At 35.0% G+C, this 19,608-nt stretch overlaps 1 protein-coding gene across 1 annotated transcript in view; it reads left to right on the forward strand.

Annotated features, from left to right (window-relative positions):
- Window positions 1-19,608, forward strand: part of LOC129034654 (polypeptide N-acetylgalactosaminyltransferase-like 6) — a 542,395-nt gene that overhangs the window by 413,047 nt on the left and 109,740 nt on the right. The window lies entirely within an intron of this gene.

Raw genomic sequence — 19,608 nt, forward strand, 5'->3', positions numbered from 1 at the left:
GCACTCCAGCGGGGCCATAGAGCGAGACTCCGTCTCAAAAAAAAAAAAAAAAAAAAAAAAAAAAACAAAAACATAAACACCAGACAAACAAAAAAGAATAAATCTTTCTAGAAGTGCTGAAAAATTAGGTTGTTAGGCTGTTGTGAACAGAAATTCAGAAGGGTATATAAGTAGAAATCCAGTGAAAGTGAGTAGCTCATGATAGGAAGCCCATATTCTCTTATTCAGCCAAATAAGTTATTTTTACAATAAGGATGTCACAGAAATAGAGCAGCTACAGTTTGGTAAAGACATCTCAGCAGCCCTGAGACACTGCATTCAAAGTAAAATCAGCAGCAGAATTATGACTAGCCATGGTATGAGGTCCTCTTGCTTAACTAGAGTTAGTAACAAAATTGTTCTGGGCTGTGAAATATTCGTAGCTCTGTATCAGGTATGGCTGACTGAATTACAGTCTTTTTTATTTTCTTCCATTCCTTTTCTTCAAAAAAAGGCCTGCCCCACGCCCCACCCCCAACTTTTTAAAGCAGCTGATTCCAAAGATGTTCCCTGTTTTCAGAGAGTCACCTTCTTCCAGGTTTTATCATCTTTCCACCTTGGCAGTGACCCCATGAATGGTCGTGAAAATGAGTTCCTTACCAGCATCCTCACTTTTCTAGTACTTTTATTTTTTCCTCTATTTGCTTGATCAACCCTATATTAATCCAACCACTTGTTTCTCCTTATGACCCCAGGATGCTGAAGTTTTTTGGAAATGTTTTCATAATCTTACCAACTGAATCTTCCACAAGTTAATAATAATAATAAAATAGCCCAAATTTACTGAATGGATGTTTTATACTAAGTGCTTTACATATGTATTTTATTTAAACCTCAGAATAACTCTGATAGGTATAATTATCCCAAATTAAGTAAAATTCAGTTCCTACGAATTTATTAAATTTTATCCAAGTTCAAGCAGCTAATAATTTGCAGCTCTGGATTAAGAACCAGGTCTTATCATGGTCCATTATACTCCACTGTCAAATAATAATATTTGGACAATATGGAGTAATGGCAAGGACACAACAGGAGAAAGACACACCTAGGTTCAAATCCTAGCATTTCCATACATGCGCTGTGGCAAATCAATTTCTGTTTCTGATATTCTACTTTGTAGAATTTATTTAAGAATTAAAGAAAATATACCCACAGTAATTGTCCAATTATTTGGACATATTGGAAACTCAACTAATGATAACTGTAATTATTAATCCATCTAAGTTACTTTTACATGAATTGGTGTGCCTATCCTTTGCTTGTACAAATGAGTTTTGAATACAAAATCCAGTGCTTCACATTTATATCTGCTCCATACCACCCTTTCCACCTCCTGAATAAACTTGTCTTTTCTATCTTCATCTTTGCTTGGACCAAGGGAAAATTGATCTACAAAAGAAATTGGTAATATCACAAGTTTTTAAGTACAAATTCTTTGTGTAATTAAAAAGCTTTTACATGGTAGAATTTTTTTTATTCACTGGAGGATATATGATAAATTTATATACTAGAATTTATTATTTTTATACAATGAAATATATCATAAATAAAAGTGTATTAAGACATACGTGTGTGTACACACACACTCAGGTACAGAGTCAAAATCAAATAAACATCTTTGTACTTCATATACAGGCCAAGAAAAAGGATCATTTGTACCATTGTGTCCCCTCCAAGAATTTAATTTTGTGTTTACTCTCTTATTTTTCTCTGTAGTTTTTACTGCCAGTGTATTTATCCTGAATCAAATACTGATGAGTTTTGCCAGTGTTTGAACTTTATCTAAAAATTTAATTTTACTGTATGACTTTCTTCTTTCACTCAAAAATATTTTTGAGATTTATCTAGGTCAATGTGTGAAATGTTAGTTGGTTCATTTTTACTGTTCTTTAATTTTCTGTAACATTGTCCTCTTGATGGGCCTTTGAATAGTTTTAGTTGTTGTGTATAATGCTTCTATAAGTATTCTTGTGCATGGTTCTGGGGTAGGGACAATATTTTATTAAGGTACATATTTAATAGTAGATTTGTATGTCTAGAGAATGCACCGTTGAACTTCATTAGGTCATGACAAGCTGCCAAAATTGATACAACAATTTCATTTCAATCAATAATGGATAGAATTCTCACTGCTGTACATCCTTGTGAATATTTGAAATTGTCTGACTTTTCCCCCAATTTGGGGATATGAAATAGTCTCTTCACTGTCACTTAGATTTGCATTTTATTAATGCAAACACATTAAAATGTAGTTGATATCTTTTTTATGTTTTGGGGCCATTTGTTCTTCCTTTTTGGTGAAAGTCCTATTCATTTCTGTTTCCATCTTTTAAATTATTTGCTCCACACAGTGTTCTTAATTTATTTTAAATGATATCCTTTGGTGGTTTTATTTAGTGACAAGAACGTATCCTATATTTTGTAGATTATTTTAAAACATCTCTTTATGTATGGTTTAATGAATAGTTTTCAATTTTGAGGTAGCCAAATCCAGCAATCATTTTTAAAAGATAGGTCATACTGATGTTCTACATTGTCTTTTAAAAACTTGATAATTTTGGCTGGGCACAGTGGCTCACACCTGTAATCCCAGCACACCGGGAGGCAGCAGAGGGAGGATCGCTTGAGCCCAGGAGTTTGAGAGCAGCCTGGGAAGCATAGCGAGACCGCATCTCTCCAAAAAAAAATTTCATCCAGGCATGGTGACATGTGCCTGTGGTCTCAACTACATGGAAGGCTGAGGCGGGAAGATCACTTGAGCCTGGAATTCGAGGCTGCAGTGAGCTATCCAGCCTGGGCTGGAGACTCTGTCTCTAAATAAATAAATAAATAAATAAGCTTGATAATTTTACAGTTTACATTTGGGTATTTGGGTCTTAGATCCATCTAGACTTCATTTTTATATAATGTGAGGTAGGGATCCAATATTTATTTAGTTTTTATTCACTTAACCAATTATTAGCAACATTTACTAAGAAATTAGTCTTTCCTTCCATTGCTCTGAACTATTGACTCTATTATAAATTAAGTTTCCATATTTGTGTGTTCTTTTTCTGGGTTCTCAATCCTGTTCTGTGAGTAAAAATCCCTGTGCTAATACCGTAATAGCTAATGTACTATATCTTTATTACAACTATTAATATCTGGTATAGCTCACCAAAAAAGAGCTCTTCTTTTTGTTGTCATTCTTACATTGTACTCTTCCTTAAAATTTTGTATTTAGTTTTAAATTTCACATTAACACACACAGATATGCACAAAAAAATGGGAATTTTTGAATTGTATTTAGCCTATGGATAAATTAGGGGATAACTGATATTTTCCAATATAGAATAATCTATTCTATGATACATTATTATATTTATTTGCTACTTCTTTATTATATTTAAGGATGGCTTTGTAATTTTGTTCTCAGATTATGTTTAGTATTAATCTTAGTAAACTAATATTATATTGATTTTGTTCACATAATGATTATATTGAAATTCCTCATTGTTTGTAGTTGTAATATAGAAATGTTAATAACTCTTAACACTGATATGAATTTAGAAAATGTTCTAAGGTTTTCCATTAATTCAAAACATTTACCAATAGTTTATTTTGGATTTTAAAAATGTAGACACTCATATTTGCTAGTAATGACAGTGATTTTAAAAATGTTTTTTTCCATTCTAGACCCTATAATTTTAGTTTTAGTTTTCTCCTATTATTATAATTGCTAAGAACTGCAGTGTAACATTGAATAGTTGGTAATAATGGCTACTTCTGGCATTTTATGATTCTCACAAAAGCAATTTAAATGCTCATTTTGAGATTTTATCTGCCTGTCTATTGTTAGATCAATTTATCTAATGTAAGTACATTTTATCATGTTTATTAACACAATACCAATACACTATGCACTTTAACAAATACACTTATGTTACTTCTGAATCTGTTTTGCTGAGAGTTTGTGACTTTCTTTTAACCTGAAGGAGTGCTGATTTTATTAAAAGATTTTTGTTCATTTGCATTTATTAACATAGATAAGATAAATTTTCTCCTTTAATCTGTTATTTGGATAAATTATATCTATTGCTTTTCTAATGGAAACCAAATTTGTTATTCTAGACTAAATCTTCCTTTTTTTAATAACTATATTTGATTTGTTAATATTTTGTTTGGCATTTTCAAATCTTTATCTATGAATTAATATTGGCCCCAAATTTTCTATTCTTATCAAGTCTTTGTCAAGTTTTGGTAACACTATAATGACAGCCTCATAAAATGACTGTTTAATACTTGCTGTTTTTTATACTTCATAATTGTTTGTTGTAAACTAAAATTATTTCTTTAGTGATCATTATGGATTTTTTTGTGGATGAAGCTGTTGACCTGAGCTTTTCTTGAAGCATAGATTTTTAACCACTTGGCTAACGTTTTATGTAGTTACAGTAGTAGTTGATTATCTATTTCTTCTGGAATTAATGGTATTCTTCTAGTAATTTGTCCATTATATCTAAATGTTTATATTTATTAATACAAATTTATTCACATATTCTTATGTCCTCATAAGATTTTTGTAATGCCTGCAATGCTTAAATTTATATTACTTTTTTCAGATATTGTAATTTTTTTTTCTTTTTGCTTTCTTAATCTATTTCTACAAAAATTTGTCACTTTTTTGTTTGTTTGTTTGAGATGGAGTTTCACTCTGTTGCCCAGGCTGGAGTGCAGTGGTGTGATCTCGGCTCACTGCAACCTCCACCTCCTGGGTTCAAGTGATTCTCCTGCCTCAGCCTCCCGGGGAGCTTGGACTACAGACATGCACCACCATGCCCGGCTAATTTTTGTATTTTTAGTGGAACGGGGTTTCACCATGTTGGCCAGAATGGTCTAGACCTTCTGACCTCTGGTGATCTGCCCACCTTGGCCTCCCAAAGTGCTGGAATTACAGGCATGAGCCATTGCACCAGGACAAAAATTTGTCACTTTTATGACTTATTTCAAAAGCCAGTTTTTGACTCTGTTCATCTATTTTATTTTTCTGTATTTTTTTTCTAACTTTTAAAAAATTTTGTTTGCACTAACTTTTTTATTTTTTACTTTTAAAATTTCAACATTTATTTTTGTTTCAGGGGATATGTGTGCAGGTTTGTTACAAGGGTATATTGCATGATGCTGAGGTCTGGGGTATGATTGAACCTGTTAGTCCAGTTCTGAGCATAGTGCCCAGTAGGTAGTTTTTCAACACTTGCCCACTTCACTCCCCCTGCCCTGTAGTCCCCAGTGTCTACTATTCCCATCTTTTTGTCCAAGTATGCCCAGTGTTAATCCATAAATGGCTTAACTCCCACTTATAAGTAAGAATATGTAATATTTCATTTTCTGTTTCTGGGTTAATTTGCTTAGGATAATGACATCTAAGTGCATCCATGTTGCAGCAAAGGACATTATTTCATTCATTTTTATGGCCACATAGTATTCCATGGTATACTTAAAAATAAATTTATACCTCCTAATTTCAGTCATTTTCCTATTGTAGAATAAGCATTTTGGAAACTAAATTCCCATCTGAATATTACTTTAACTACATTGCACTGCTCTGTGATCCAGTGTTTAACATTGTATTTGCTTTTCTTTCAATATGTTTTGAAATGTCTAGCCCACTTAAAAAGCACTGAAATTATCTTAAAATAAGAAAATTCAGAAACTCCTTCCCAATGAAATCTCATTAATCTTTATAAAAGTATATTAGCTGCCAGGCGTGGTGGCTCACGCCTGTAATCCCAGCACTTTGGAAGGCCGAGGCGGGTGGATCACGAGGTCAGGAGATCGAGACCATCCTGGCTAACATGGTGAAACCCCGTCTCTACTAAAAATATAAAAAAATTAGCCAGGTGTGGTGGCGGACACCTGTAGTCCCAGCTACTTGGGAGGCTGAGGCAGGAGAATGGCATGAACCCAGGAGGCAGGGCTTGCAGTGAGCCAAGATGTGCCACTGCACTCCAGCCTGGGTGACAGAGTGAGACTCCATCTCAAAAAAAAAAAAAAAAAAAAAAAAGTATATTAGCATGATAGGCAGCATGCATTTCATTACATACTTTGTTAGTGTTTTCATTAATGTTGTTATATTACATTTATGTTTTGTTCTGGTAATTACACCTCTGTGGAATATTTGGTGATTTTTGAGATATCAGTTATTTTATTTTATTTTGTTTTACTTTTAATTTTAGGGGTACATTTGCAGGTTGATTCTAAAGATAAATTGCAAGTTGTGGGGGTTTGGTGTATATGTTGTTTCATCACCTAGATAATAAGCATAGCATTCAACAGGTATTTTTTTGATCCTCAACCTCCTCCTACCCTTCATCCTCATGTAGGTCTTAGTGTCTGTTGTTCCCTTCTTTGTCTATGTGTACTCAACATTTAGTTCTCACTTATAATAAGAACATGTGATGTTTAGTTTCCTGTTCCTGCTTTAGTTTACTTGGGTTAATGGTCTCCAGCTCCATCCATGTTGCTGCAAAAAAACATGATTTCATTCTTTTTTATGGCTACATAGTATTCCATGGCGTATATTTACCACATTTTACTTATCCAGTCTACCATTGATTGGCACCTAAGTTGATTCCATGTCTTTGTTATGGTGACTAGTGCTGCAGTGAACATACACATGCATGTGTCTTTATGGTAGAATGACTTATATTCCTTTGGGTGTATACCCAATAATGGGATCACTGGGTTGAATGGCAGTTCAGTTTTAGCTTCTTTGAGTAATCTCCAGAATTCCACAATGGCTGAACTAATTTACATCCCCATTAGCAGTGATTAGTGATCACTAATGATGAGTGATGTTGAACATTTTTTTCATTTGCTTGTTGCCTATTTGAAAAGTGTTCATATCCTTTGCCCACTTTTTAATGGGTTTGTTTACTTTTTGCTTGTTAAATTGTGTAAGTTTCTTATAGATTCTGGATATTAGACCTTTGTCAGATGCATAGTTTACAAATATTTTCTCCCATTGCGTGTTGTCCATTTACTGTGTTAATAGTTTTCTTTGCTGTGCAGAAGCTGTTTTGCTTGATTCAGTCGCATTTGTCAATTTTTTGTTTTGTTGCAGTTGTTTTTGATGTCTTCATCATGAAATATTTGCCAGAGCTTAAGTCTAAAATGGTATTTCATAGGTTTTCTTCAAGGATTTTATAATTTTAGGTTTTACATTTGAGCCTTTGATCCATCTTGAGCTGATTTTTGTATACGATGTAAGGAAGTGGTCTAGTTTCAATCTTCTGTATATGACTAGCTAGTTATCATAGCACCATTTATTAAATAGGGAGTCCTTTCCCCATGCTTGTTTTTGTCAGCTTTGTCAAAGATCAGATGGTTTCAGGTGTATGGCTTTATATCTGGGGTCTCTAGTCTGTTCCATTGGTCTGTGTCTATTTTGTACTAGTACCATGCTGTTTTTATTACTGTAGCCGTGTAACATTGTTTGAAGTCAGATACTGTGATGCCTCCAATTTTGTTCTTTTTGCTTAGGATTGCTTTGGCTATTCAGGCTCTTTTTTTGTTTCATATGAATTTTAAAATAGCTTTCTTTAGTTCTGTGTTTAGTTTAGTTAGTGAAGAATGTCATTGGTAGTTCAATAGAAATAGCATTGAATCTGTAAACTGCTTTGGGCAGTATAGCCTTTTAACAATATTCATTCTGCCTACTCATGAGCATGGAGTGTTTTTCCATTTGTTTATTTTATCTCTGATTTCTTTGAGCAATGTTTAGTAATCCTCATTGTAGAGATCTTTCACCTCCCTGGTTAGCTTTATTCCTAGGTATTTTATCTTTTCTGTGGCTATTGCGGATAGGACTGCATTCTTAATTTGCCTCTCAGCTTGGATGTTGCTGGTGTATAGAAATGCTACTAGTGTTTCTACATTGATTTTGTATCCTGAAACACTGCTGAAGTTGTTTATACGATCTAGGAGCCATTAGCAGAGAATATGGGGTTTTCTAGTTATTAAATTATATTGACTGCAAAAAGGAATAGTTTGACTTCCTCTCTTTCTATTTAGATGCTTTTTATTTCTTTCTCTTGCCCAATTGCTCTGACTAGGACTTTCAGTACTATATTAAATAGGGAGTGATGAGAGAGGGTATCCTTGTCTTGTGCCGGTTTTCAAGGGTGATGCTTCCAGCTTTTGTCTGTTCTGTATGATATTGGTTATGGGTTTGTCACAGATGGCTCTTATTATTTTGAGGTATGTTCTTTAGATGCCTAGTTTGTTGAGGATTTTTAATATAAAGGGATGCTGAATTTTCTTGAAAGTATTTTCTGAATCTATTGATATGGTTATATAGTTTTTGTTTATAGTTCTCTTTATGTGATGAATCACATTTATTGATTTGCATATGTTGAACCAACCTTGTAGCCCAAGGATAAAGCTTACTTGATCATGATGGATTAGCATTTTGATGTGCTGCTGGGTTCAATTTGCCAATATTTTATTAAGGATTTTTGCATCTATGTTCATCAAAGATATTAGCCTATAAGTTTCTTTTTTGTTGTGTCTCTCTGTTGGTTTTGGTATCAGGATGATGCTGGTCTCAGAATGAGTTAGGGAGGAATCTCTCCTACTCAACTTTTTGGAATGGTTTTAGTAAGAATGGTACCCATTCTTCTATATATGTCTGGTCGAATTTGGCTGTGAATCCATCTGGACATGGACTTTTCCTGGTTGGTAGCCTTTTTTCTTATTCCATTTCAGAATTAATTATTGGTCTATTCAGATTTGAATTTATTCCTGGTTCAGTTTTAATAGGTTGTATGTTCCCACAAATTTATCCGTTTCTTCTAGGTTTTCTAACTTGTGTGCATAGAGGTCTTTGTAGTAGTCTCTGAAGATATTTGTATTTCTGTGAGATTGTTTGTAATGTCAGCTTTGTCATTTCTGAATGTTTATTTGGATATTCTCTTTTTTCTTTATTGATCTTGCTAGTGGTCTATCTTATTTATTCTTTCAAATAACCAACTTCTGCTTCCATTGATCTTTTGTATGTTTTTTTATGTCTCAATTTCATTCGGTTCTGCTCTGATTTTGGTTATTTCTTGTCTTTTGCTAGCTTTGGGGTTGGTTTGCTTTTGTTTTTCTATTTCCTCAAGGTGTGATGTTAGATTGTTAATTTGAGATCTGTCTAACTTTTTTATGTGGGTGTTTGGTGTTACAAACTTTCCTCTTAATGCTGTGTTGTGTGGTTAATTTTAGGACATGTGCCATGTGCTGATAAGAATGTGTATTTTTCTGATTTTGAGAGGTGAGTTCCATAAATATCTGTTAAGTCCATTTGATCAAGTGTTGAGTTCAGAATGCTGAAAATAGGTGACCAATCTCTTCTGTCTTATAAGGTTTCTGCTGAAAGATCTGCTGTTAGCCTGCTAGAGCTCCACTTGTAGGTAACCTGCTCCTTCTCTTTAGCTGCATTTAGTATTTTTGCTTTCATGTTGACGTTGGAGAATCTAATGAGTATGTGTCTTGGGGTTCTCTGCATTTCCTGAATTTGAATGTTGGCCTCTTGTGTGAGGTTGGGGAAATTTTTGTGGATAACATCCTCAAGTATGTTTTTCAAGTTGAATGCTTTCTCTCCCTTTTTTTCTGGGACACCAGTGAGTTACAGATTTCGTCTCTTGACATAATTCCATGTTTTTTGAAGTTTTTGTTTGTTTGTTTGTTTGTTTGTTTTTTTGAGACAGAGTCTCACTCTGTCACCCAAGCTGTAGTGCAATGGCACGATCTCGGCTCACTGCAAGCTCCACCTCCTGGGTTCACACCATTCTCCTGCCCCAGCCTCCTGAGTAGCTGGGACTACAAGCGCCTGCCACCACACCCGGCTAATTTTTTGTATTTTTTAGTAGAGACAGGGTTTCACCATGTTAGCCAGGGTGGTCTCGATCTCCTGACCTCGTGATCCACCCACCTAAACATCCCAAAGTGCTGGGATTACAGGCGTGAGCCACCGCACCCGGCCTTTGTTTGTTATTTTTTATTCATTTTTTTATTTATTTTTGTCTGACTAAATTAGTTCAGAGGACCAGTCTTACAGCTCTGAGAGTCTTTCCACAGTTTGGTCTATTCTGCTATTTGCAATTGTATTATAAAATTCTTGTAGTGTGTCTTTCAGTTCTATCAGATCAGTTTGATTCTTTCCTTAAATGGCTATTTTGTCTTTCAGTTTTTGATCCATTTTATTGTCATCCTTAGATTTCTTGGATTGAGTTTTGAGTTCCTCCTTAATTTCCATAACCTTCATTCCTATCCGTATTCTGAATTCTATGTCTGTCATTTCAGCTGGTTAAGAATCCTTGCTGGGAAACTACTGTGGTCATTTGGAGGAAAAAAGAAAAAGACACACTGGCTTTTTGAGTTGCCAGAGTTCTTGTGCTGGTTCTTTTTCATCTGTGTGGGCTGATGTTCCTTTAACTGTGGTGTAATTTGATTATAATCAGTTTACTTTATTTCTGAACGTTTTCAGAGGGTCAAGGTTTTGTTCTGGGTCTCTATTTGTAGCTGAATTTTTGTCCTTGGTTTTACAGGGTGTAAGTTAGCGAAATACTTTTGCTATTGAAGTTTGGTCTGTGATCCAGTAGATGGTGCTAAAGTGTAATGGCCAGTAGGCTGGTAGGTAGGCTCTTGCTCAGCCCTGAGGCTCTTCTGTGATTTCTCACATTTGTAGCCATCTTAGTTCCCTTCATTTACTTTAAATAATTGTTTTTAATAAATAGGTGGTATACGCAGTGGAAGGCATGTTGTTAAACACTAGTGGTGAGTAATAAGAAAAATATATTCTTTCCACCTTTGAGGAAATGGAGATTTCTTGAATTAAGAAAAAAAATGTAAAAGGAGCAATTGAAAGACCTTAGGACCTTATGAGTAGCATCAGGATTCTCTTCTGGCACATCTGTGCCCTTAGAGTTAAACCTAACTGTAAAGATTATTCACATTTGTTAGTGTTCAAAGAAATCCAGAGTTTTTATTATTTCATAATCTTACACCTCATTATTTTGGTGTTAGCATTGGCCAAACCAATTTATTGGTAGAAGAAGGGTATAAAACCCAACATTGCAGGACCAGGAAGGCTTCCAAAGAGAGGTAAACTAAATGTTAAGGCATTAAGGCATATGCTAACATCAGTTAAGGGTTATGCTTTTATCCAATTAACTCTGATTTCTCATTCTTATGAGTAGCCACTAACCTAGTCATATTTTAAACATTATTGTTTTTTCTTATCTTATATTTTCTATATGTAATACCATTATAGTTCATTTAACTAGTTTTATGTTTTGTGAGAATTTATTGACGCTATATTTTATCTTTTAAGAGTTTGGCTGCACCTCTCAGCTGTACATTATCACAAAATAGATTAGCTTTTTTTTAATCTTCATTCAAATTATTAATAAAAGGTGAATGAAAAGAATTTCAATACAAATTCCTTTGATACAGTATAAAAGAGAATGCATATTTTGATATTGATTCATTATTCAATGTACATTGAGTATAATTATAGTAGCTGAAGAGCTATCTAGTCAACATTTCTCCATATATAATTTTTTTAAGTAATACATTTCTGAAATAAAAGTAAACTCTGCCTATGGCATTTTATGGAACTATAGATCTAACAAATTGGGCTGGGAGTTGACGGGGAAAATGCAATTGCTTAGATAACTGTTTTCTAAATATACGATCTTTCCTATTTATCGTAACTTCCTTTTATAAGTGGTAAAAACATACATTTTAAGTAATCCATTCAGAGATGTGTGTGTGTGTGTTTGTGTGTGTGTGTGTGAGATGTGTATGTGTTTTATGAAATCATTATATCACTGATATGTATTTCTAGAAAGCAGTTGTTTTTAGTTTTGAACTTTGAAACTTTTTCTTTTTATTTTAACTCAAAATATTGTCACTGCATTTGCCACTTGTTTTTGGATTAAAATATGAGTGAACTCAAAGTTTTTAAAAAGCTGGTTTCAACCCTTCTATATGATCTATTTTGTTGAAACGGATTATACTCTCATCTAATCAATGTATGTATTCCACTATAAGCCTCAGGAATTCTATGAAATTATGTCTAACTTTTTGCTACTTCAATTTGTCTTAATTAGTCATACCAGTAAGTTTGAATATCCAAGGTTTTATTGAGTCTTCTGTCATTTTATTCATTTACTAATTTAAGAAATACTTTTAAATGCCAAATACTACACCAAGCTCTGGAAGGAAATTTTAGAAAAAAAATAACTACAGTAGTTCTTGAAAAGCATAAGGCATTGTAGGAGGTGCCCTTGCTGTTTATTGACACTGTGGCCATTCTGTTGCAAACCACCAATGTCTCCTGCCTAAACTATTTCAGTAAGTCTCTTAACTGATCTTGCTCCAGAGCTCTTCAAATAAAAGCCAGAATGATCATCTGAACATATATAATCAGATCATTTCACTCCTCTGCTCAAATGCCTTCAAAGGCTGTTAATCATATTAAAAAATAAATCCAACTTTATTCCACTACCCATAAGGCCCAACATGATCTATACCTGACCCATGTCTCTGACCTCAACTCTTACTGATTCGTGTTCAGTTTCTCCACTGGCCACAATGGCCTCCTTGTTCTTCCACAAGTATACTAAACATGTTCCAGCAATTTTTCACTTGCTGCTTTTGCTACTTTGAGCACTTTTCATACATATCTTCACAAACCTACTCTCCCCTTCTTTAAGGTCACCAGATCACATGTCCCCAGTTTAGAAAGTCCTGCCAATCACCATATTATCACATGTGGATGTAATTACTTTTATTCACTCTCTATCCTTTCACTCTGCTTACATTTTCTTTCTAGCAAGTATCTTCCTATCTATATTTACATACATGTGTATTTATGTTCAATGAGTTAAAATATATGATTTCATGAAATATAACCACTTGTCCAAGGGCTCTAAGTCACAAGATGGTCTTGAATCATTCGAACTGGGCTTTTGGAATAACAGCACTCCTACATTAGGAAAGTATCCTGAGAACCTGCCACAACATGGTTGCTGTTTTCCTCTTTTGGAGATTCCTTCTCATTTCCTCTTTAATCTTATGGTTGAAGTCACTAAGGGGTTTTACTAATTGCTGCAAATTGCTGTAGATAAACATTTAAAGGATATGCATTGAAACCCCATTCGAGAAGTGGGAATTTACCATGCTTTAAATGATTAACGGTAGGCTTTCCTAAGTTCCTTTAAACAACATCTCACTTTAGTGCTGATCAGGGACCTGTTTTGCTCCTAAATGTCTTTATTCTCCATAATTGAATAAGATTGTGAACTAAACAGAATGAGAAGCAGAAATGTGCACCATTTGGGTGAGACTAACTATGTTGCTTTCAGAAAGTAAAAATAGCAACCATTGCTATGGCTACAATGGGTTTCTGGTCATCTTTTATTGAAGCCTCATGTCTCTTAAAAATATTATCTGGCACCCTTTTTATTACTATCCACAATGTCACATTATTTACTGTTAATAGTTCACTATAATTTAAACATCTAGGATGTGCTCTCAATAGATATCAGAATGAGATTTGTTGGGAAGTGGTCAACTTTGGGAGGTATTACCAAAACAATATTCATTATTATTCATAAGGTTAAAATTAACTTTTAATGAAATATTTCCTTTGTCAGTCATTGCATAATAATGAAAATGTAAAATGGAAATGAAAAGAGATTGTGAGCATTCTGTTGAGATGTATCATTTAGCTGTCTAAAATTAGAACACAACTTAGCTGAAACTAAATTGAATGACAATTATCTAGAGGAAAAATCCCTTCAATCTTACAATAAAAACAGCAGTGTAGAAATATCTCAGGAGATTTATTAAACTGCAATCAGTTTATATTAAGAGATATAAATAATTCCAGCTTTTAAACAGAATTCAATTTAACTATTTGTTGCAAAACTCATAATATCTCTCTTTAGAAATATCAACTTCCTATGGGCAAGTATGCATAAGATTATTTTTCCCATTAGCTAAAATGTGGTTGAATAATAGCAACTATCACAGATTTATTTGTTAATTAAACTTCCTAGGCTTTAGTGTTTGTCTTGCATATAGAATATGAAGGATATTTATATCGTCACATAACCCTGATTGCTGTGCCTATGTCACTATAACTTGAAGCAGCTAGCATATGTTTTCTCATGCCATCAGATCTATTCAATTGATACACAATCTCTCAAAAGTTTTTCACAAGGGGGTCTATATAAACATATTTCAAGTAGAGCTATTTCGCTTTGCTTCTGGATTTATATTACAACAGAAACATTTTGGGAGTTTCTCCCCCAAATCTTTTTTCCTCTTAGTATTGTATTTATGCTTTTGCAAAAACCCCTTTTATATGGTAGTAGTTGTGATTACTATCAAATTGTTTCTAGCTGTAAATGCCCCACATTTGTGAGGAGTCATATAAGTAGATTATAACCCTTGATCATGAAGAAACAAGAAAATATTCTGCTGAAGGAACATGGTATCTGGCAAGAGTCAAGAAGAAAAAGATCAGAAGCATCTAGTAAAGCAAAGGATTGGAATACAAATTATTGAGTACACTAAGGTTAAATTGATTTTATGTCTACCATTCATTTTCCTCAGGTCTTTTGCCCAATTTTATTTTTCCTAGTTTAACTCGTTCCTGCATAGCTGTTAAATGAGGCCAAAATGTAAATTTGTATTTTCTACCAATTTGCCACACAGAAAACTCTAATACCCACTGTACCTAATGTTTTTACCTCAGCTCAAATGCTAATCTTTCTGCTAATAGTAGCTCTGCTCTTGAAATTCCATGAAGTTAGATTTGCCACTGTTGCCATGGACTTGATGGGAGGAGTTAAAGTCATCCTTACATTTAGAGTTATAGTTTACATACTAATGTAGCATGTATATCAACATGTTCTGGGAAGAAGAGTAAGAACTAAAATTAGAGAACAAATTTTTGATGACAGGGACTATGATGTCACCATTATGACATTAACAAAGTTTTGCAACATGTTAATGCTGTATTTACAGAGAGTCTCCCATGATTTGAAGGACTGTGATTCATTCAAGCCCAGATTATCATTAAAGCAAAGCGTTGCATTTTAGACATAACTTTATAGAGATCCAAGTGAGTACTTGAACATCCTCCAAAATTCATATCCAAGATCTGGCACAAATCTGTCAGTGATGAGTTATGGGCCTTCTTGGCTCCATTACCTAATGAGTGCTGTAGAGGAAATGTGTGTGTTTACCCACTAGAGAAGGAAAAGTGCCAGCTCTGAAGCCTGATGGCAACACTTTCCAGAGACTGACTTCAGAACCACAATGCCAGTTTGACTTGATGCTCTTTGCCTGAGTAGCAGTGGGTTTTGAGCAGCTTTCATGCCAGACAAAAAACAACTGTTCCTTCTGAGACTCTGCAATCACAAAAACATAACATAGAGCGTCCTCTGGAAAGCTAGAAACTCAGAACTGAGATCATACTAATTTAAAGGAAAATTTATCTGCCAAAAAGTATGAATAATAGACTTGCATTGTTCATGAAACATAGATACTATAATAAGATGAGAAAATAAGATTTAATGGATAAAGAATTTAATACAGTGGTGTACTGATGTGAAATGACCATGAGAGCACAATAGAATTAGCATTACTAGGCATTTCATTTGATAATGATTTACATTTCCAGGATGACCAGCTGAGCCTTAGGGATCCAATTTTATTATTGGACTAGAATGACTAGATTAATTTAATAGACATTTACCTAGATAGCAATCTAATAGTATTTGGTCATAGATAATCATTGGGATACCAATATTATGAGTAGTATCCATTTATGCATAGAATTTTTTTGTTTTAAGAAATAGTAATCATTAAAGAATAACTTTTGAAATTGTGGCAAAAGTTTACAAACAAAGACATTATTGGATTGATATTTAATTTTAGTGATTGTTTTATAATAGAAATAAATGTATGCAGCTTAATAAAATACTTTATAAGCCTTCTGACAAATACATCACAAATATTTTTATAATCTAAACAGAGGCATTAAATGCATTATCCAAACTTGGGATATCAGTGTCACACTTACAACAAAAATCTAGTATGGCTTACCACAAATCCTTTACTTTCTTACATACTGCTTCCATGTTTCTCACAAAAACTTTATGAGGTGTAAATTATCAAATACTAATCCTATTTTAACATGAGAACAAATTCAGAAAAGTCATGTTTTAAGTTACATATATATGAAGCCAGGTGATTTATATATATATATATATATATATATATATATAAAATTTATCATTTACATACACACACAGTCAAATTAATGACAGTACTGTAACTTTAATGAGTTCTGGGGTAACCCTGTTTTTATATACTGCTTTCTTCTTATCTTCTTATTAACTTTTCCCATTTGCAGTATTTTCACTAATTCAGGTTATATTTATAACACATGTAATTGGAATTTCCCTGTGCCTCACCCATCTATGGATGTAATGACACCATATCAACAGTGATGATTCAATTAATCTGACTTCTGCTCTCCACCACATATAGGCCCTCTAGTCTCTTCTCTATAAAGTCTTACCATACTTCTGAGCCCCTTGGAAGTCACATACAAGTTCTCTAAATACTAATGTCAGTATTCTTTTACTCTGGCTGCTGCACTAATTGATGTTTGACAGTCATCCAAATTCAGCATCTCTCTACCACAAGCTCTGTGACCCTAGGGGCTCCTGAAGCCAAATATCATCATGTCCCTGAAGCATTATCCCATATTTTTCACAGTCTTCTAAAATACTTGATAGTTTCTTAGAGACGTGGGAGAATGCCTCTCTCCTCTACCTTGTGTTGTACTTCATCATTAAGGCACTAATACAACTAATACAAAGCTTGCAGTTCTTTCTCACACAGAGCGCCTCATACAAAACAGCTCCTTCCAACAGTTATTCTCTTTTTTTTTTTTTTTTTTTTTTGAGACGGAGTCTTGCTGTGTTCCCCAGGTTGGAGTGCAGTGGCGTGATCTCAGCTCACTGCAAGCTCCGCCTCCCGGGTTCATGCCATTCTCCTGCCTCAGCCTCCCGAGTAGCTGGGACTACAGGCACCCGTCAACACGCCCGGCTAATTTTTTGTATTTTTAGTAGAAACGGGGTTTCACCGTGTTAGCCAAGATGGTCTCAATCTCCTGACCTCGTGATCCGCCCGTCTCGGCCTCCCAAAGTGCTGGGATTACAGGCGTGAGCCACCGCGCAAAAGAACTCAGCTGTAAGATTCTTAAATCAGACTGGAAACCAATGTCCAATAGACACAAATGGGCTTCTACATCTTGCTTTCTCTAATCCACTAGTTGCCTGGGAACAATACAAAGCTGTGAAACCCTCAGGAAAATAAATTTAAACCAGCAGATGCCTTTAGGCTGGTTCATTAGATGAGTTAAGTCTCACCAGTAGGGATAAACAGACTCAAGCTAGGACCCTCCACCCCACCCCAGTAGATACAGATGATTCTTCTTTTTCTTCCTTTTTCAACATACATTTGTGTTAAAATAAGTAGTCATGCATAAATTCCTCTTCAGCAATTTAAATTGTATTTAGTTTATTTTTAATCAAAATCATGGTATTGTAAAAGTATTATAAAGTAATAAATGCTTATTGAATTTTTTTTCAAGTTCATACATGACTGCATGAAAAATCTCAATTTTAACTACTGAAAAAGGGAAATGCTATTTTTTTATGAAAGAAATTTGTAGTCATTTTTTTACAAAGAACAAAATATATTTGACAAAGAAAAATGCAGTACTTTTAAAATGAAATAGACAGTCCTCATAAGGTTTTCAAACTGTTTAAAGATGCCTTCAAATATTTTTTAAACATTAGCAATGTATTACTCGCTGAATTTTGAAAGGAATGAATACACGGTCAGATTACCTCAGTTAGCTAATGAAAATTTATTTTAACAATGATCATGAAAGTACTGAAAAGCAGAAAATACTTTCACTAGCAACTTTCCAATACTTTAGGAATTGAAAGTTGTGTTAGTAGCCTCATAGCAGCTTTGTAGATGCACAGCAAGGGACCACCCCTTAGCAGACCTCTGTCTAGTATGAAGCTAGCTTTTGTCTGTCTTAGAATGTTTCTACTGCTTCTGTTCTCTGTTTTGCTAATGACTAACACTCATTGTGTCCCTAGGCAAAAAAGGCCCTAGATATGAGCATATGACTGTCTAGAACAGTCACCAATAGGTTTCATTTATCACAGGGAGGTAAAGTCCTCATGCCAGGCTCCCTGGAAAGCAACAGAACAGATTGCTATTAGTCAATCCCATTTGGTTCTAATAGTAAGCCATTGATATGGTTTGGCTGTGTCCCCACCCAAAGCTCATCTTGAATTGTAGTTCCCATAATTCCCAAGTGTCCTGAGAGGGATCCTGTGGGAGGTAATTGAATCATGGGGGTGTTTCTCCCGTGCTCTTCTTGTGATAATGAGTAAGTTCTCACGAGATCTGATGGTTTTATAAGGTGCTTCCCCCTTCACTTGGTTCTCATTCTTCTCTTTCCTGCCACTATGTGAAGAAGGATGTGTTTGCTTGCCTTCCAACATGATTATAAGTTTTCTGAGGCCTCCCTACCCCTGCGGAACTGTGAGTCAATTAAACCTATTTCCTTTGTAAATTACCCAGTCTCAGGTATTTCTTCATAGCAACATGAGAACAAACTAATACAGTAAATTGGGTACTGCAGAGAGTGGGGAGCTGCTGTAAAGATACCTGAAAATGTGAAAGTGGCTTTGGAACTGGGTAATAGGCAGAGGGTGGAACAGTTTGGAGGGCTCAGAAGAGGACAGGAGAATGTGGGGAAGTTTGGAACTTCCTAGAGGCTTGTAGAATGGCTTTGACCAAAATGCTATAGTGATATGAAAAATGAAGTCCAGGCTCAGATGGTCTCATATGGAGATGAGGAACTTGTCAGGAACTGGAGTAAGGTGACTCTTGCTATGCAAAGGTACTGGCAGCATTTGGCCCCTGCCCTAGAGATCTATGGAACTTTGAACTTGAGAGAGATGATTTAGGGTATCTGGCAGAAGAAGTTTCTAAGTGGCCATTCAAGAGGAAGCAGATCATACAAGCTAGAAAATTTGCAGCCTGATGACGTCATAGAAAAGGAAAACCCATTTTCTGGAGAGAAATTCAAGCCTGCTGCAGAAAATTGCATAAGTAACAAGGAGCTGAATGTTAATCACCAAGACAATGGGGAAAATGTCTCTAGGGCATGTCAGAGACCTTCATGGCAACCCCTCCCATCACAGACCTGGAGGCCTAGGAGGAAAAAATGCTTCCCTGGACCAGGTCCAGGGCCCTCCTGCTGTGTGCAGTCTCAGGATATGGTGCCCTGTGTCCCAGCTGTCTTAGCTCCAGCCATAGCTAAAAGGGGCCAAGATACAACAGGGGCCATTGCTTCAGAAGGTGCAAGCACCAAGCCTTGCCAGCTTCCAGGTGTTGTAGGTCCTGTGGATTCACAGAAGACAAGAATTGAGGTTT

Source organism: Pongo pygmaeus, chromosome 3 (genome assembly GCF_028885625.2).
Source record: "Pongo pygmaeus isolate AG05252 chromosome 3, NHGRI_mPonPyg2-v2.0_pri, whole genome shotgun sequence".
NCBI lineage: Eukaryota > Metazoa > Chordata > Mammalia > Primates > Hominidae > Pongo > Pongo pygmaeus.